Raw genomic sequence first — 21,102 nt, forward strand, 5'->3', positions numbered from 1 at the left:
TGGGATATAGCAGCTGACACGCATGTTCAGCTGCTAATTGGCAGGTGCTCAGCACATTGGAAGTCAATGACACAGTCACAACACTGACAATTATTTCTGCTACACAGAGATTCAGGGTATTCATTCCAGAAATACCTTCTGCACAAGCATGTGTCAAGCAGAGAGAGCCCGCTGGCTTCCAACAACAGGTGCTGGGGGTAGAAGGGTCTTATCACAGCTTAGTATACCCACCTGTGCAGAGCCGGCCCGAGCCATTCTTGCACCCCGGGTCCCAGGAGCGCAGTGCATGAGCGGCCCCGCCCCCGCCCGACCCGGCAGCACTGCGCGGTGCCCCTTACAATTGGGTGCCCGGGGCTATCACTCGGTCAGCCCATAGTTTGAGCCGGCTCTGCACCTGTGGATGTAGCAACTCACTTCATCAGCTACTTTGGGCTTGAGGATAGCTATGGTTGCCAACAACTTGCAACATCTGTCTGCTTCAGCAAAGAATGGTTACTTACCTTTTGTAACTGTTGCTCTTCAAGATGTGTTGCTCACATCCATTCCAATATGTGTGTGCACATGCACAATCGTAGGAAGAGGTTTCCCTGTCAGGCTGTCTATGGCACCTCTTGTGGTGACACCTCCCAGCGTCAGCTATATACCCCTGCTGACCCAATTCCTGCTTCAGTTCCTTCTTTCTGCCAGTGACTGTCACCGGAGCTTCTGACTTCTTGCTTAGCCAGTAGACCGTCCCTAGCATCACAGTCTTTAGTTCTTTTTTGTAGTGTGGATTAGCATTTTGTTTGCGATACCTTAGAGTAGTTAGAAGTCCCAAAGGACATACTACTTTAGTGTAAGATAAAATGCACCATGTGGGAAAGAAGAGTAAACAAGGGAAGTGAAAGAGGACAGATGAGAAAACTTAAGACGTGTTTTTTGCATATGCCAGCTTTATGAAAATTTGTAGAAAGAGATAAAGCCTGGGGGAATAAAGGGAGTAGTGGATAGAGTAAGTCAAGGTTTAAGTTTGGATGGTCGTAAAGGCAAAGGCTACCAGGCAATGAAGATACTCGAAGTGGATGATGTGTCAGAAAAATGGGCTAGAAGATGTGCGACACAGGCAGACCAGGCACCAAGCTGATACCAAATTTCCTGCGTCTAAATTGGACACTGACCGACACATAGCTGGCATCAATCTGGCCCGTCTGTGTGAAGGCTAAAGAAGGTATCAGAATGATAAGAATGTGGTTAGCATTTAGACGTTAATGAATGCTTGAGAGCGGCTGCAGGCGGTAGTCTCACTTATACCCTCTCTTTACCAAAAACTGTATACTCTGAGCTTTTGGGATTATCCCAGACAAGACAGAGACATTAACGAGTGTGAAGTGCTGATCCCCAACAGCAGGTGTTATAACTGGCCCAATCAACAGAAGAGAGACTATTCTGGGATGTTAAATGGGAGAAATTATGATGTTTGTTCTGCTCTCCTCCCCTTGAAGAGGACTCATGCAAGTGGATTCCTCCCATCAGCAGAGTCTGCAGCTCAGAGAGCATGGCAGGTGTGGGATAAAAACCACAAACAGAAAGATTTTAAGCATGAGCAAGAGAGCCCCAGCTGTTTAGCCTGGGTTAGCCCCCAAGGGCATATAAAGGGCCCTGAATACAGAAGCGTCTTAACTTTGTAAATAAAAAGATATTTATATATGTGTATATACATTTACCTGTTTTGACCTTGTAAGTAACTTTTGTTTCCTTTTCCTACTTCATAAATTTTATATAGTTTAATAGAGGGTTGGCTACAAGAATAGTCTTTGGTGTAAGATCTAAGATGCAATTGACCCGATAAAGTGGCTATTCTTTGGGTCTGAGTGTAACCCGAATATTGCTGTTATTCTTGGTACAATGGATCATCTATCATAAAGGTATGCCCACCTGGGTGGCAAGAGAGATCAGAATACCTAAGGAGACTGACTGTGATTCCACATTTAGGCTGTTAGTGCCCGAGGAGTTTATACTTGATAATTGGTTGCTGAAATCTGAGGCTGGCATTCACACTCTCAAGTCACTGAAGGCAGCTTTACAAGATGATCTGAGAAGTGTTTTAAAAGGACTTAATGAGGTTAAAGTTACAGCACTGCAAGAGGTTTCAACAGCCAGAAGGCAAGATAACTGGATTAGTATCAGCATGGTGGACAAAGAGAAAGGGCCAAATCTGTGAAATGTGATGTCGGAAGAAACAGCAGGATTTTGACACAGCCTCTAACACAGGGCCCACAGCCCGTCTGTTTGTGACCTGTGGTACAGTTTGGGTTTACGTGGGGCTCAACATGCAGCCGGGAGCGGAAACAATAAAGTAGTCAATATAATGGTCTTCTGTTGATATGTGTTTTAGTAGTTAAATTCCTGGACTGTCATTGCTCATTAAAAGTGCTGTCATATGGGTGGAAATCAGGTAAATATTGCATTTTATTGATATCCACAGAAATGACTTAAATGGGGCCTGTGTGTTTGTTTAGTCTTGCCTGAATCTTTGTATTCATGCCCATCAGTGTGAAAGAAGCTATTTGCATATATATTTGCATGTACATGCAACCACACTTAAGTTGCGGCCCTCGGCGTATGCTGTGGGTATCATGGTGGCCCCTGGGGCTTCCAGCATTCAGAATCCCTGCTCCAACATGTAGCTCAAAAGGTTGTTTGTTTGTTCCTCATTGCTGAACTTCTCCAGAAACCTGTCAGACTTTTTTCTTGCACTTGGTGCATGCACTGCCATTAACATTTTGCAGGGTGTCAGTGTTAAGGACATACAGCAGCTCTCTGCCATGTGGATTTCAGAGAAATCTTTGCTCCTAGTGTCACTTCTGTTCTTGATTTACCGAATCTCAGCAATAAGGGAGTGGCGGGAAGGGTTGGACAAATGCCTCCGAGAGCCAAAATAGCACTGTTCTCTCCATCTTCTAGCGCTTTTGTCTAAACCAACGTACTGACAAAATCCGAGTCAATGGAAGAGCCTCCTATAGGTTTGAGTACTACAACTTCTAGATTATTTTAGAATCTTTCCCTTTCCTCAACCCACTGTAGGCTATAAAAATGGGTAAACTCTTGTTGCTTTCAGTAGGCTAAGAATGAAATGCAAAATGGATAGGAGAGGGCGTGCTGACTTCATCTGTGTCAGATGAATTACTCAAGCGCTGTTTTTGACCTGTGACAGTTCAGCCTTGCATGGTGCAGATTACATCAAAACATTTTTAAGTGACTAATAATTGGGAGAGTAACTATATTCACTCTCCTCAATCTCACACAAAAGTTGAGTCATATTCCCATTATCCTTTCATACAACACCTCTCTCAAAGTGCTGGCAACTAATAGACTCTTAACTTAAACTGTCAAGGATGGATGACAATATTTTGGAATTAAGATGGGGGCCTACATTTTTACAGGTAACAGGGACCCCTTCTTCTCTTCCTTTATTATTTCTTTTGTGAGCGGATCCTGTTTCCTACCTCATTTAGCCATATTATACTCTTCTTGCACTCTTAATGTAGACTACCATGAAAAGGCTTTGATTTATTCTGACCCTGAGGGGACAGAAATGGCTATAGTCTATCCCTTCAGTGGGAAGGAACCCCAATCCTCAGGGAGTATAATCCTGGCAGGATATCTTCATTTGGATATAGGCCACCATTTTAATGTTCTCTTGCTCCTTAAGTCAACAGGTGACTAAGCCTTTGCTGTGATTACCCCTAGGGCAGGAATGGAAAAACTTTTTTCTATCAGTGGCCATTGACCCACCCAAAAAAAAAAAAAAATCAGTTGGGGGTCACATATAGCTCAGTGGAGTTGGGGGGGCCTAGAGGCTCAGGGATTTCCCTAGGCTCTGGGGTGGGGCCATAAATAAAAGATTCAGTGTGTGGAGGGGGCTCCAGTCTGGGGAAGGAGTTGAGTTGCAGGAGTAGTGAAGGTTCTGACTGGGGGTGTGGGCTCTGGGGGGGGAGATGAAGTGCAGGAGGAGGCTCAGGACTGGGGCAGGCTGTGGGCTCTGAGGCTGGGCTGGGAATGGGACAGGAGTTGAGATGCAGGAGGAGGTTCAGAGGGCAGGCGCCAGGAAGGAGTTTGGATGCAGAAGAGAGCTCATGGCTGGGGTGCAGGAGGTATGAAGGCTCTGGAGTGGGGCATGCAGTACAGGAAGGGCTCAAGGCTGGGGCAGGGTGTGGGCTCTGGCCGGAGCTAGAAATAGGACAGGAGGTTGGGGTGCAGGGCTCCAGGAGGAAGTTTGGGTGAGGGAAGGAAGCTCAGAGTTGCGATAGAGGCGGAGATGCAGGCTCTGGAAGGAAGAAGGGTGCAGAAGAGAGTTCCAACCTGAGACAGAAGTACAGAAGGGAGTTCTGGGTGTGGCCTCCAGCCAGGCGGCACTTACTTCACGTGGCTCCTCGTCAGTGGCACAGCAGGGCTAAGGCAAGCTCCCTGCCCACCATGGCACTGTACTGCTCCAGAAAGCAGCCACCATGTCCAGCCCCTAAGCATAGGAGGCAGGCAGCTTGAGCAGTGTGTGCTGCCCACATCCCCAGGTGCTGACCCACAGCTCCCATTGGCCTTGGTTCCCTGCCAATGGGAGCTGTGCTAGGGTCAGGGACAGCACACAGAGACCCCCTGATCATCATTACTCCTAGGGGCTGCAGGGAGATGCTGGAGAGCCAGCACGCACAGTTCCAGGTCCGTGTGGGGTCACTAAGACTTTGGGCTCATGGCATTTAGCCTTGCCGCATGCTGGATGACATGAAGCAGTGACCAACAGGTTCCCCACACTTCCCCTAAGGCTTTTAAACTCACTTCCTAAGGGGGATTCATTTCAGCCCTTTCCAGCCCCTTTTAAAAGGAAATGCAGCAATACTGTATATTCCACACACGTATTCTGGTTTAAATGCTGTCAGGAATCTCATATCCTTTATTTTTATTAAATAATGCTCATTTATTTGAATTTTGGCTCTTTACTTTGTTTTATGGTGACCTGTTCTGTGACTTTTTTAAATGTATTATGTTTTTAACTGTTTGTACAAAGTTCCAAACACTTAGGCAGGTCAGGGGCTTTATAACTGAAAGCACTATCCGATATAGCATTGCCTCAACTACACTATAGTGTCTGCCTTGAATGAGATTTCATTTTGGACCAACAACCAGCACATGCCAATCATTTAATATTTCACAGTGTATATATCTAATTTAACATGATGACACTAAAACTGCCCATCTGTAGAAAAACCACATTCACCAATAACAACTAATGAAATTGATCAAATGTTAAAAGCAAGCTGCAATACACAGCATTATACAAGATGTAATTACAGTACATGTATTTTCAAAAGAATAAGTCACTGAAAGAATGTGGGTCACACAGAGAAAAGTAAAGACAGCAATGACTTTATAGACTAAAAGAATTAAATTAAAAATAGTGTTATAAACTCTTATTAACGAAAAATTGATATGTAACTTCTTACAAGAACTTTGAACAAATCAGGCTTTTAATTAGCATCCTGGTTTATATCAGAGAAATTCCTGCGAGGAAGCAAGAGTAAAAATATAATTTATTTAGGCACACCATCCACCATCATGAGATAGTGAAACATGAAAAGGGATTTCTAGAAACTATTTTAAAAACACAATCCAACATATAATTTGTAAACGTTTAACTGTCTAAGGTAAAAATTAATCCCTGCAATTTTCCTTTGAAGAACAGGCTTAACAAAGCTGGCCTCTACCATTTAATAAAGTGGAAAGGCTTACAGATCATTTATTTTTGCAGAGAAAAGAAAGATCTATACTGAACAAGGCAGATCTGTATTCTTCAACTGTCTCTCACAATTGCTACCCTTCTCCAGTAAAACAATACCTTTCATTTATAAAGCTGCTATTAGCTATAACTGAGTGATTATCATGTGTGAGACATGGAATAAACACAGTTATGTAAAGCAACAATACAGTGCACGATACGCTAACTACTACAACTAAAAACTATCTACCTGAGCATAGGGCTAATAAAGGCTAAAATACTTAGATGTGGTTTTATCAAAGTACATAAAACTGATCTTCATGTCCATCAGGTCATATTCACAACAAGAGCAAATCATCAATGTTGGTGAAATTCTCTGACAGGTGTACTTTCTTTAAAGGCAAGCTCACTACCAAATTAGTGTTCCTACAGGAAGGAGCTCTAGACATAGAACAACAGAACACTAGAACTGGAAGGGATTTCAAGAGGCCATCAAGTCCAGTCCCGGGCCCTCATGGCAGGACCTAGTACCATCTAGACCATCCCTGGTAGATGTCTATCTTACCCACTCTTAAATATCTCCAGAGATGGAGATTCCACAACCTCCCTAGGCAATTTATTCCAGTGTTTAAACACCCCGACAGTTAGGAAGTTTCCTAATGTCCAACCTAAACCTCCCTTGCTGCACTATAAGCCCATTGCTTTTTGTCCTATCCTCAGAGGCCAAGGAGAACAATTTTCTCCCTCCTCCTTGTGACACCCTTTTAGATACCTGAAAACTGCTATCATGTCCCCTCTGTCTTCTCCTTTCCAAACTAAACAAGCCCAATTCTTTCATGTAACAAAATAACCTCACATTAAGAAAATCCTTCAAGAAGTGAAAGAACTGTACTATTATACACACTCAGGATATAAAAGGAAAAATCAAGATCTGTTTAGATGCCAAATGCAACGTTTGGGTACCTACTTACAATTCCATTATGCCCGACATGTTTTTAGTGCAGAGATACTCAGACCTGCAGGCAGTTCAGGAGCCAAATTAACAATCAACATTACCTGAAAAAGCCACACAAGTGTGAAACCAGTGTTTCATTTACCATACCACTATTCATATTTAAACAATGATAAGGTGAATATTTAGCTTCCATATAACTCTCTCAGCAAATAAGTTAAGGTGAAAGTTGACAACATAACTGGTTAATAACATACAAGCATCCTGATTGGTTAATTAAATCACAGTGCTTTAATATCAGAGGGGTAGCTGTGTTAGTCTGCATATGCAAAAGTGACAAGGAGTCCTATAGCACCTTATAGACTAACAGATATATTGGAGCATAAGCTTTTGTGGGCAAAGATGTGTTGCATCTGACAAAGTGGGTCTTTGATCACGAAAGCTTATGCTCCAATACATCTGTTAGTCTATAAGGTGCTACAGGACTCCTTGTTGCTAGTGCTTTAATATGTGCTACAAAAAGCATCAACAAGCCACATGCAGCTCACAACCCTCAGTCTGAGTATCGCTATTCTAGAGTATAGCCTTCAGTAGACCTTACCCATGTTTCAGAAAGAGATTAAAGCCTTGGCAATTTCCAAGTGCATTTGAGAGGGAGACAGGGGAGTGGACTAGGTACGCCACTGATTTGATCCAGGATGGCAATTCCTATAACTAAGGATACTGCTGTGTCTCACCGGAAAGGAACTCCCCACCCGGTGAGTTGCTAGCACAGCCTGGGAGAGGAAATAAGGATTGTGGTTCTCTGTGGAAAAACATGCGAAGGAGAGCTTCTGCTTCTCCAGAGACCACTGGTTTTGTAGCAAGCATCGGAAACATTTCCTCTACACAGATTTGTAAGACACTTTCCCTTTGGTTTTGTTATGGGCCTACCCATTAGCATTGCCCTAACTGTAAAAGTTGTCTTGGTATTTTTATTAGAAACCCTGGATGAGATGTTTTGAAAGCCAATAAGGGGCTGTAGCCACAGAACTCTCAGGGTAAGCCTACACTAGAAGCACGACATCAGCACAGCTTCACCGATGCAGCTGGACTTTGGCAACATGTCTGATAAAGACGCTGAATGCTGACAGGAGGGTGCTCCGCCTGCACGAGAGGCAGACGCTGCACTGGCAGAACATTTCCTGCCTACATAGCACCGGTGCGGACAGCATGTAGATTGCTGAACCTTGTGCAGCTCAAAGAGGTTCTTTTTCACATCCCTAAGCAAGGTATGTTAGATTGATTTAAGTGGTACTGCAGACCTGTGCTCATTGTGGTTAAGTACTCTAGGTAAATCTGAAAGTCTGAGCCCCTCCTTTTAAGAACATTAAAACACCTGAACATTCAAGTTTTGGTTGGAGGTGAAACTTCATCATCCCCACATGCCCCAGCAGCCCCCCAACCTCATCCACTACAGCAGCTAGGCGTGAAGCTATAATATTGATTGGGGGGGGGGAGGAGAGGATGTGCAAGCCATATAAATCGCCAATACCACCACAGCATGCCACACTCAGTGAATGTGTTTTAACCAAATTCTGGCAACAGTTAAGTTATAGGGGAGCAAAAAAAGAAGATTCTGGTTTCAGATACTCTAAGGATGGTTATCACTTTAAAGAAGGAAGTAGTATTTATAGGGATGAACTAAGAAACAGAAGATCCTGTTTGCATGCGAATGTCACTGACCACCATCATCACCACACAAACAAAAGGAGAAAGACACAGGTAAGAACTTCAAAACACTTCAATGGCTATGGCGCACAAGTCCAATGGACATTTGTTGACACTTGTATTCCTAAATTCTCAGGCACTTTTGAAACTCTCGTCCACGAACTATGAAAATTTTTTACCCACACACCCAAAATTATATATACACACACAAGTGGCTTGTTAAAGCACCTGTTCCAATAATGTCACTAATAATGTAAGTTAAATGATGTAAGGAATTGGTGGTTTCTGGAGAAAAGTTTAAATCTCGTGTAGGATCATAAGTAAAAGTTGGCACAGTGATCTCATTTAGTATCCATTTCTCCACCTCACGAGGCAACGCAGTTGTCACACCTAGCAGTGTCTTGCAAGGTCCAAAACCAGAAGAGCAAGGGATTTTACAGGAAAAGACAGATATTCAGATAGCTGAGAAGAATCACAAACTATGAGTGACATCAGCTAATTCATTTAGTTCTTCCAGAAGCACCAGTTTCACATTTAGAAAAAGGTGGCACAGAAAAGCAATACCAACTTACACCAGGCTGGCCTTACCTGAGCTGGTTATTAGGTTCCGTGCTGCATCAGTTCAGGCTAAGTTGTCCTCTCCCGATTGGGTCCATTCAGTAGAAAATCCTTCCAGTTCCAAAATGTTCATCTACATGACTCTTAGAATTTTCTGTCCTGAGCGGTTACCTCCAGACTATCCAAGCTCTGTTCGCTCTCAGTCTCACAACACACACTCCCAAAATCAATTCAACATCTCTTCTCTCTGGTGTGCCTCCACACAGGCAGCCTCAGAAAATGCAGCCACAGAAGGTGCCACTATAAAGAGTTTCTTCCCTCTGTCATGCTCACTGCAAAGAAAACAAGAAGAGGTCCATCAGCTTTTTGTTTCTTGCACCATAGATACATTTGTCACAAAATGAAGATCTATTTGAAAAACAAACAAAAAAAGTGATAAACATTCTAAATCAACCTAGCTACTGAGTGGCCCTCCTTCCTCTCAGTGGGCCACTAGATTGTTGTAACCAAGAGAGACAGGGTAGTTTTGCTAACTAGAGTTTGTGAGGTGTGCCGATTAAAGATGATGGGCAAGGGAAAAAAATAGCAAAGGGTGAATCCTCAACTGGCCAAGGGGGTTGGATTACATGCCTCACTAAGTCTTTTCCATTTCCAATATTCTCTTCTTTGTGGATGCACAGGACCTAGATATGTTTGTGCATCCAAACAGCTGTTAAAGCCAGTGGGCAGTGATGCAGTTGCTCAGCCAGAAATTTCACAAAGCAGGGGGCAAACAATTAGCCATACATTTAGATCTTCAAGGCTACATACACAAATAGACCTTTTAAAAGAGTCCTGACCTCATTTTGTTCAGTTAGTTTTCTTTTTTTTTCCTCATAACATATTCTGTGATCATTTTTAAGTCTCTCGGTTTTCAAATTGTGCTGCTTTCCCTTCTGGTTTGAGATGCCAGGCACATCCTGCTTTCAGTGCTGCGGCACAAACAAATGCCCCACATTGCTTTATATTAATAGAGAGATTGGCTTGTTAAATGGCATTTTGTTTAGGATTAGGGTGCAATTTTGTGATCTGACCAGACATTCTGAGTGCAATAAAACACACTTAATGGGCCTACAGCCACATGATGTCATTTGGCTGTAATTTATTTATGCAGAGAAGCTCAGTTCAATCACAGCATCTCATTTTCAGTGAGGTCCTGAGTTTTACCCTATTTTCTGGCATGGGTAACTGATTTATGAGGTCAAGTGGATTTATCTGCAGGTCTCAAAGTGAGTTAGCCCATGGAAACAGTAAGCACATACTATACAATATCACCCTCAGTCAGCCTCTTTGCAAACATTTCCCATGCTTATAGTATGCTCCCATTTCCGTTGCAGGGGGAGAGAGGAGGAGAAAGAAAAGGAATTTTGCAATGTGCAACGACGATCAGCAGATTCAGGCTACCTCAAAACAAAGACTGTGGGAAAGGGAGGGATGAAAAAATATATTTCAAAAAATGGTGGGGTTCACGCAAAGAATACACAGAGCAGCCTCCTCTTGCTCATATCATTGAGTCTCCACTTGAGTGGCTCTGCTGATCTTACTGTACTAATATGGCCCAGGGAAAGAGATGGCTTTAAATGAAAGCTAGATTCTTCAAGAAGAGCTGCTAGCTATTTTCTTGTTGAGAGACTCCGACAAAAATTCTTCCACAGCTTCTATTTTAAACCTTAGAGAGAATAAACAAATACCAAAATAAAACCACTGCTTTGGGTTTTTCCCCCCCTGGAACACGTCCTTTGGTTTATGAAAGTTTCAGATATGGATTTTTTTTGATGCCTCATTATATAAAATGATTTTTACTTGTCCCCATTAAAATATCAGAATCAGACAGGAAAAAGTAAAGGATTATAAGCTTTTGGGGAAGGCTTCTAATATCTGCAATAGAAGACAGTGAAACCAACAATAATTCCCCTGTCTCCCCACACACCCTTTTTTGGAATGAAAAATGCATATTGAACTTGAGTGGGAAGGAACTGTGGCCTTTAAAAGTCAGATTTTTCTTGCTTAAGACAAGATGAAAAATAAATTTCTCTAACTGCAAACTTAAGCTTCCTGAAATATTGTCCATTCTTCATTATATACTATACCATGTGCCCAAGGAATGCAAACATATCAGGCCAATACAAAGTGAGACTGGCAATTTACTACAACATCCACCAAGCATTTTAATTGTCTATTACATAAACGAGCAAAGTGAATTAAACATCACTGATTCACATCTTCAGTGCCAGTTGTGAATTTGTAAGCATCAAGTCATAACACAAGCTAGCCTTTTGTCTGCCAGCTCAGACACACCCAACTATTTCATCTCATCTACAGAAGAATAATAAGAGGCAAGTAAAATTAACAGCCTGCCAAAACCACACACAATTCCCAGAATGCATTCCTCCTGTAGATCCATTTGGTGTGGACTGAAGAGAGCGGAGAAATAGGTCATATTACTTCCTCCAAAATCCCAACTCACGTCATTTGCATGTTACTGCACACAGCAGCATCTGGTAACACAGTAAGGCCATGTCTTCACTACAGGGAAGATTGACGCTGGCACAATTGATCTTCTGGAGTTCAATTTAGCAGGTCTAGTAAAGACCCGCTAAATCAAACTCAGAGGGTGCCCCCGTCGGCACCAGTACTCATGCTGCTCGCATGGAGTAAGGGAAGCTGACAGGAATGTTTGCTCCCATTAACCTCCCCCTGTGGAGATCTCACAGAAACGCAAATTAAGGTACGTTGATTCCAGCTATGTAATTAACATTGCTGGAGTTGCTTATTTTAATTTGACTTTCCAGGAAAGTATAGGCAAGGCCTCACTTTCACTAGATAGGAAAAGGAACTACAGCCTACCTGCTTTCTGCCTCCATAACTGAACACACAATTAGTGACTAAGTGACGTGACAGCCACTAACAGGCTAACACCTGTGACTAAAATAGAGTTCTCCCGAGCTAAAAGCTTTAATCTACTCTGTCTGCACTGAAGAGCCATGCTCTCTAGTTGAACGCTGTAACAGACTCTTACCCTGTGTGGATCTGGCTACAGAGGGGATCATTTACACACTGAAGAAGGTGACACAGGAATTCCTAAAACATCCAACTCCTGACATCTCAGAAACATTGGTCTTTTTGTGAGTTCGCAAGGGACTATCATAGAGCAGCTGGGAAGAAGAGCCCAACAGATTTTTTTTATATGTACCCACAACACATCTATATTCTAGAAGACTGTCACCTACAGAAAGCAAAAATGCATTATTGTTGCCAGAATCCTGAGCCCTTTTTATGACTAGTGGGTCATGAGAAAGGGAAGCCACTAAAAACAGACATAATACAAACAAATAATTAGTGGTCTAGAGAAAACATATTGGGAGCACTGGTTTCCCTAGTCTCAGAATACAAAAAAAATGGCTAACAGTCAATAGGGAATTCAAAAATAGGTAAGAGTAAGTAGTTTAGCCACACCTAGTGTGAAAAAGTGTCAAACTGGTTGCCATAAGATATTATGGAAGCCAAGAATTTAGCAAGGCTCAAAAAAGAATCAGATTGTTAAACTGATATTTGGAATTTAGAATTTTCATAATTAATGACAATAAAAGGTTTAGAAGGACTATTAAACTTTGTGCTTTAGAATTTAAGCACTCTGCCTAACAGAGATCAGAAAGATCAATGAGGGATACAGATTAGTTCCATGGTCCCTAACCCGGTGCCCGCGGGCGCCATGGCACCCGCCGGGCCCTTTACATGTGCCCGCAGAGCAATCTGGGCTGGCCTCGCCCCCGGGCATGCGGCAGGTGCCAGCCCCGGGCGCATGGCCGGCCCCGGCCCCGGGCGCACGTACCGGTGCCGACCCTGACCCCTGCCCCCAGGTTCGCTGGGCATGCCCTGGCCCCGGCACGTGCCCTTGCCAGCCCTGGTGCCAGCTTTGGCCCCGCCCCCGGGAGCACCACGCGGAACCTGGGCAGCCCCTGCCCGGGATCGCAGCACATGCCGCTGCCGACCTTGGGCATGCGGCTCATGCTTGGCCCTGCCCCCAGTCACATGGCCTGTGAGTGGCCCCGCCCCCATACGCGCAGCGCGTGAGTGCCCTGCCCCCAGGCACCCGGCAGCCCCAAAACGTTGGGGACCACTGGATTAGTCCATAGGTACTTACTGCTACGTTTACACCCTCTTCTGTGGCACATAGTTCTGCAGTCAGCGAGGTGACACTACACGGACCACTTTTATGATCCAGTCTAGCAATTATGTTCCTATGAAAATACACATTTTAAATTAGCTTTTCCCCACCAAGCCACCCTCATTCTTCAGAGATGACCTTAAAAGACTTAATAATCAACAATGCATGCCAAAAATGGATCCCACATACTCAAAGTATCACACTCATTTTCTAGTATACAAAGTATAATTTTCATATTTGGCTGTCTCGACTGAAGAGGGGTGGGTTTTTTTTGTTTGTTTTGGGTTTTTTTGCTGGCAATACCTCAGATTTCCATTGCCTTTATATTATTCTTCTGGCTACTAATATGCTGATTCTGGTTAACTCTCTTCTTTTTAAACCCCAAGTAATCATATCAAGTAATAGAAAATGTAAGGGAAACCTGTGGAGTTAAATCCAAAATTTCAATTGTAATCAGAAATGAGCTCCCAAAGTTCTGAAAACTTAGCATAGCCCTGAAATATACAGCATCAGCATATGAGACTCTTCAGAATTCTTTAAACTATTGCTTCAACAATTTTGACCCGCTATAAATCCTAAAATTACTTGAATTGCTAGAAAGAATAGAAGACAATTATTTTTATTTATTTTGTGCAAATTAAGCCCTTTTTACTATGCAACGGAAAAAGTTAAATGAAGTACATACAATAAATCAATTTCTTGTTTTTTGTATGTGACTCTTGTACAAAAAGGAGAGAAATGATTGTCTAAAATATAGGAAAATGTGGTTGTAAAATGACCATCTGGCAAGGAAAGTGAAGGATAGATATACTACATACCTAATTTATTTTTTAAACTGACAAAATTTCAGTAGTGTATTTGCCAAGCAGAAGAGTCTATTGAGCAGAACTTGCAAACCTATACCCTATGTTATTTTGGCTTTTTTTAATTTAAAAAAATCTTGGCCAAGAGCATCTTACAATTCATGCCAGCATTTTAAAGTAATCATAGCCAACAGTGTTTCCTGTAAGCTGAGCGCTTAGGCAGCCACCAAGAAGACATTCAAATGCATTCGCTCGTCAACTAAATTAATCCACCTCAATGAGAGCCATAAGCTGTGTTGATGGGAGAGTATCTCCTGTCACGATAGCGTAGCACAGGTGATGCTTTAAGTTGATGCAAGTTATCTCGACACAAGTTATGCAGACCTATGTAACTTAATCAGTGTAACTTACATCAACCTTCAGCATTAATGTGGAAAAGGCCCGAGAGGGTAAATTCAGCACCATTTGCCAGCCGCACACACTTATTTTAAAAAAATAAAGAAATTAATTTAGCATTTTGTGCATTTCTTAAGTACCACTCCTGAAGCTTCCTGCACAATTTATTCATGTCAGATGCTGCTGTCTCCCTACCTCCCACAAGCTTCTTTAGGATCAATACCACTGCTGTGTTGCACTTGATTTCGAAGTACCAATTTGTGCACTTACAAATACAACCTCTGACTTCACTGTGTGAAAGTGAACATGCCGCCCCTCTTTTCAGAATACCTTGAGAGAGGGACTGAAGCAGGGACACTGAAGCAGGGTTTACAGAGCACAGGATCCCTCTGACACAGCTAGCAGATGGTTCTCTTTCCATATACTAGAGAATCTCAATCCTGGAAATTTCCCAGCTCCTCAAGGCAAACAGCCCTTTGACTGTCTTAATAAAACATCTTTGTTGCTAGGTCTGTGGGAGCAGAAATAGATTACAGAACATGACACAAAAACAGTCTTGTTAACCCTTCTTGGAAGCATGATGTGCAGGCCTAGACTATGTGCTGCAGGAAAGCTATTATTGCCTGATAACTAGTACCATCCCATGCTGCCCAGTCTAACTATAATGCCTGATGTGGTGATGAAAATATTAACAGATTAAGTAAGGTGCACAACCACTTTAGAGAGATTTCTGGCAGAGAGGTGCTCACATGCAAGAAATCAGGCGTAAACTAAAGAACACTAGCAAAACCATCACACATAAATCCCTCTGTTTTATTACTGTTTACCAGGGAAGGCCATTGAAAGAAAGTGTACAAGTTTAATCACAATATTTTTGGGATGGAAGGTGGAAGACTAAGGAGTCTTGGAGAGAAAGCAAAACAATGGCTAAAAATATTTGCTTTAGTTTGACAGTAAATTGGAAACACTCACGCACTAGATACGAGTGCTCTGCCAATTATTTAAAATTACAAAAACAGAATGTAGTAAATCAGCTTGATTGCGAGGTCAGGTATTCCCCACCCCTTGCTTGGAGGAATGTGTTATGATTACAGACTTGTAGAATAGACGCAACCAAAAACAAAAATCCATCTTCACATGTGGGAAGGACAGGATGTGAATTCTGGCCTTTAGACTTAAGATCACTTCACTGTCCCCCTTAACTCCTCGATATACAGAATGAAAACATCCCATTTCTCTCAGCAAGCACTTGTGTTGCTCGCTGTGCCTGACTTTCTGCTAGGAGCCAGAGGACTGCAATGAATTCCACTTACAATGGCAGCTCTCTGGAGGCAGGCAGCTGTGCCTCTTGAGCAGAGAACAGTTCCAAAAGCTCCATGACACGATTCTCACTAATTACTGCCAATGGACCATAAATGCTATTTATCAATGGAAAGTTCTCTGATTTTCATAAGCAGTGTGCATAACCAGTTAGCATCCCAATTCAATTACAACAGAAAAGCCGTTTCTTTTTCCTTTCTGACGGAAAGAAACGCCATCCTCCAACTCACGTGACATCAATTATTTAGTAACTGAATTAAAGCAGGAGATTGAGGTGCATTGAGGTTTGGGAGTATGACAAAGCTCTGGGAAACAACTGCTCAAGTGTGGAGAGGGAGAAGGGTCTTGCGTGTGGAGAGGGAGAAGGGTCTTGCGCAATAAGGACATCCACATTGCTTGTTTTGCACAAAAACGGCTCGACTAGATTATGCAAATGAAGTGTGACAAAATGCTAATCAGAGCTTCATTTGCATACACTCTGCCAGCAAAAAGCCGGCAGTGTAGACATAGCCTCAGTGTCCCATTTCCCCCCTCATTGTACACTTGAAGTTATCTGGAGAGGTGGGATTGACAAATTGGAGAAAGCCCAGTGGAGAATAATAAAAGTAATAAAAGAGGTAGAAAATCTAACCTGTGAGAAAAGGTTAAAAAAAATAGGCATGTTTAGTCCAAAGAGAAGAACGAGGAGTTGGGGGGAGGGACCTGATAATTGTCTTCAATTATGTTAAGGGTTGCTATAAACAGAACTGTGATGAATTGTTCTCCCTGTCCACTGGAGGTGCAGCAATGGCGATTGCAGTAGGAAGTTAGATTGGTACAACTACATCACTCAGAAGATGTGAAAAATCCATACCCCTGAACAATTCAATCAAACCAACCTCACCCTTCGTGCTAGGTCGATCAGAAAATTGTCCTATAGATCTAGTTACCACCTCTCAAGGCAGAGGCTTACATCCTATCAGCATGGGTAGCATCTTCACCAAAGCACTATAGCTGCACCACTGAAGTATTTTAAGTGTAGACAAGCCCTTATTGTTAGAAAGTGTTTTGTAATATCTAATCTAAGGGTAGTTAAGCTCTGTAATAGTCTCTCAAGGGAAGCAATGAAATCCCCATCACTGGCAGTCTTTTAAAATAGTTTACCCAGCACCTGTCAGGGATAGTCTAGGTTTACTTGGCTCTGTCACAGCACAGGGGGTTTAACTGAATGACTTCAAGGTCTTTCCAGCACTACATTTTGTAGAGTCCTCTATCATGGCAATTATGCCTCCAGCACTCGAGGTCTCATTTTCTTCCCTCTAAAGCAAAGGCTGGGGAAGGAAATGACAGCCCGAGCACCGTCAGTAGTCTCCATGCTATGCGGAATGGCCCCCACTTCCACCAGTGTATCAAATAATAATCAAGAGATCCAAGGCACCTTAGGAACAACTGAAATGACTGACAACAAATATGAATGTAAATGAACTGTTCCTTAGAAGAGAATCTCAAACTTGCTCAAAGCCTTACACCCTCAAACCTTGGTCCGGGACATTGTCACACAAGAATCAGAATGCCATGTAAGAAATGTTACGCGAATGTTCATTTGTAAAGCTCAGTATTCTCTTCAGAACTCAGACTGGTTCAGGGAAGGACAGTTTACAGAAGCTGCTTTCTCCAGAGAACCCTTGTGCAGAGCAATGCGGACACTAAGTGAACCTTTTGCACTTTTCGGTGACTACAGCCTCTCAATTCTGCAACACCAAAACCTCTCTCCCCCCTGCTCTTAAATTAGCCTCTGTCATTCACAGGTCTCCAGATTTGACTCTCTCGTCACTGGCTTTAAACAGAACCTAATAATCAAGTGACATCTGTTTTACCAAGAGTATAAAAAGGAACTTCTTGGTTCAGCCAGGAAGCACAAAGGGTTTTGGTATTACATCAAGTGTTCTGCTTCTTGACTGAAAATATCCACAATAGGCTTCAGTGGAGACTAGATTACAGGAGACTCTGCAGCTTCCTCTCAGCGAGGCAATGAATCTTAAACTTATTCATATGACTACAGATGAAGGGAAGACAGGGGTATGATAGTGATATGTTCATGCTCCCAGGATATGGGTTTAAAAAAATTAAGATGATTTCTGCCACAGTAAAGGAATTTCTTAATACTCTTTAGAAAAGTTATTCAATATTTGGCAAGCCATTTGCTTTTGAAGGCAATGCATGTGTTTGAAAGAGGCATATGAAGATAATGTTTTTATAATAAGCAGGCTTTGCAGACATTGATTTTTATGATGGACACAGATATCCATCCTTATTCTGAAGCATTTTAAAAATGTTAATCCATTTACATTTTCCTTGTTATGGAAAATGAGGGGGTCAGACTAATTGGTAAATGACACATTCAAAAAGTTAAAACAGAAATTGCCAGTGTCACACGTCAGAATATACACAGCAAATATCCTTAAATCAAGCTCTGCTAAGTTCTCAAGCAGTGTTGTTGTGACATTGCTAATCTGTAAATTTCAGTCATTGTGTATGGTAATATTTTGGGGGCAGGTTGTGGATGCACAGTGACACTATCCATAAAAATCGAGTCCTTGCAAGGCTCCCTATAAACTGCTGATTTATTGCTCTTGGAGGTGTTGGACACAATTTGGCTTTGGTTGCCAGAAAGTAAAGCAGTGTTGGAGCAGGCCAGGCTGGAAAAGCTGCAAGAAAGGGGCAGACAGAGTGCATTGGAAGTGCAGAGTAGTCTCTAGGTTCAGCAGCTGTTGAGTACAAAAGGTTCAATCCAGGGAGACAGGAAGTTTAGGGGGAAGTTGAGGTGGCCTCTAAGACCTGTAGAGCTAATGGAGGACTCAGTGAAGCACGATCAACCCAGCAGTGGTAATGCCAGGACTTGACATATAAGGCAAGTGACAGAGGAGAGCAAAGTGCGTCTGGGAGAGGAGAGTACAGAATCACATTAGCATTCTGGAACCAACATGTTACAAACTTATATAAGACCAGACTGTGAAAGCAAACTACCTTCTAACTTACATTTTTCAGAAGTCCCTTCAAGCAGCATCTTCAGAACCAACATGATGAAGACACAAACAAGGAACACAGAAAGCTTGAGACTGCAGAGGATCCATTTCTCACATAACTATAGTTTTCCACAGCCTCAGTATTTGACAGGTGTGTACAGTAACAAAAGTGGGATAAAGCAATTCAGTGTGGACCATATGTGCATTTCACTCCCTACAATAGGGTTGTTTTCAACTTAAATAAAGCTTTCCGGGAGTGGGTAGAAATGTGTAAGAAAGGGTTAGATGGAAATGAGGTATTGTTCTCAGATGACTAAAAATGTCTCCCTTAGCTGTTATAGCGGATGTGTCACCACACAAGACATGCAAGATACAAATATAAAGACAGGCATGCTTGGTGATGCCTGTCACCTACAGCTAGAGAGCTATAGATAGCCTGAAGATGTATCTTCTATTCTTTAGTCCAATATAAACAGAGTCTAACAAACTCCTCCCCTGCTTGACTAACCGGCCAGCGCCTGTAAGAGAAAGTGGCAGTGTTTTGCATACACCACTCTCTCTGACAGGGAAGAGAAAGTTAGTCTTTTAGGTGCTGTCTATAGGTGAAGAGGGGCTCTGAAGTCAAGTTTGTTTACTGGCCTTATTAGAATCATAGAATTATAGAATTCTCATCCACTGTAACCCCCAGGTCCTGTGGGTTATTTTCTGTCTTGCTGTGCCATGCATTGACTATTTCCTTCAATTGCTCCCAACTTTCAGACACTGAAAGGTGCTGAGCACTTGTCTTGTCATAGGTTGATCACCCTCAACTGCTATAGGCTCAGCCCTTTTCTGAAGAAGCTTTATACTTTGCTGGATTGTGTCCCAAACCATCAACAGTAAATGAACAAGAACGTTGCTGGTTTGTTTTTAAAGAAAGCACAAGATAACAGCAGGGGTATAAGCGCCACAGTCTTCTCTTGGACCTAAAACTGCAGGTTTTGAATTGACACTTTGAAATTTTTTTTTTTAAGGAACAGGGGGGTATTTTAGAGAATGCTGCGTAATGGAAGGACTCTGCAGAGTGAAGACCAGTGCTAGTTTGCTCTTTATAATCAGATTGCAGAGTCACTATGATGAGTCACTTTCTAAGTAGAATTACATAAGCAAACCCCAACAGTTAAGGTCCTCTCCATTAAAAAGCCTATTTCCTAGCAATGAATATTTTAGGCCTTGGTCTGATTGTTTATATACACAATAGAAGTCAAGATTGTGAATCCATAATCTGCCATTTAACAATGTAGCTAATGTTCAAGGTGCAGAGATAGCTCAGACAAGGCCCCATTCAGAGAGCTCCTGTATGGTAACAGCAACCTTATTTTTTTAAGCCTAAGGCTGGTTTGCCTATAACTCCTGAGGCAACTGCGAAGTTCCCAATGAGATGTAATGGTAGAGTATGCTGCAATATTGCTAGGAATCACGTACCATCCTTCCCTTGATAATTTAATCTTGGAGGATCACCTTATGGGCACCAGCTTCATTGGTGGAGTAGGTGACTGTAAACTGGCTACCAGATTGTTTTACAGGGACACAGTTTTATTTATTGTTTTATAGAATGGGTTGTTTATTCTCACCCATGTCTTGTGTATCAGCACAAAGTAAGCAGGGACCCTCATAGTTCATTTTACATGGGCCCTCAAACCCCTCAATTGCATGAACTGAGGAATTTTACTCCCATGGCCTAAAGAAGGATCTCAAACCTACTTTGACCATGTTGGGCATCTCAGAAGAGAGATCAAGAACTGAGTAAGAATAGGACATCTCCCGAGAAACTAACAAGGTTCAACAATTCTATTTGATTCTGCAACACACGAAAGGACATATGTTTCTATATCCTAGAAGGCTGCTACCCCCTCACTGGTCAGTTGTAACACTAAGCTTTACAAAGATGGCAGTCTATTTCAAGTGAATAAACCAAAAAGTTGTAGGTTAAGTTTGGATTATTAGTTCTTTTCCACAAGCTCCTAAGCACCACAGGAAACAGACTGTGGACTCTTCCTTTCCTCATCCAAGAAGGCACCTTTCCAAGACAGGGATATCAAGATCATGGCTGTTTGAGGCAGAAATTGACTTTTCCTTTGAATGTATTCCTCCCCCTCCCTTTTAAATCCTCCATTAGATACTCCCACTGCAGATGTCATAATGGGTCAATGGTCTCCTGATTTGCAGCTAAAATAGTCTACTTCTCTAAAACTGATCAGTTACTACTCTAGCATGTGCACTGAGGAATGAACTGTGTAGCATGCTAAAGAGGCTAAGGGTATGTCTAAACTGCACACTTATTTTGAAATAAGCTATTCCGGAATAGTTATTCCGAAATAGCTTATTTTGAAATAGCACGTCTATTAAGGATGTTAAGTCGC

At 42.4% G+C, this 21,102-nt stretch overlaps 1 protein-coding gene across 8 annotated transcripts in view; it reads right to left on the reverse strand.

The window, feature by feature from the left end:
* LOC102457209 (uncharacterized) overlaps nucleotides 1–21,102 on the reverse strand; it is a 160,003-nt gene that overhangs the window by 59,450 nt on the left and 79,451 nt on the right. For 6 of the 8 annotated variants that reach the window (XM_075928293.1, XM_075928297.1, XM_075928295.1 and 3 more), the window contains one exon: nucleotides 9,000–9,301. The gene's annotated coding sequence lies outside the window, so the exon portion shown is untranslated. Of the gene's footprint in view, nucleotides 1–8,999; nucleotides 9,302–13,152; nucleotides 13,250–21,102 lie in introns of all 8 variants that reach the window. The other 2 variants (XM_075928298.1, XM_075928296.1) reach the window with 1 other exon arrangement.

Source organism: Pelodiscus sinensis, chromosome 4 (assembly GCF_049634645.1).
Source record: "Pelodiscus sinensis isolate JC-2024 chromosome 4, ASM4963464v1, whole genome shotgun sequence".
Taxonomy (NCBI): Eukaryota; Metazoa; Chordata; order Testudines; family Trionychidae; genus Pelodiscus; species Pelodiscus sinensis.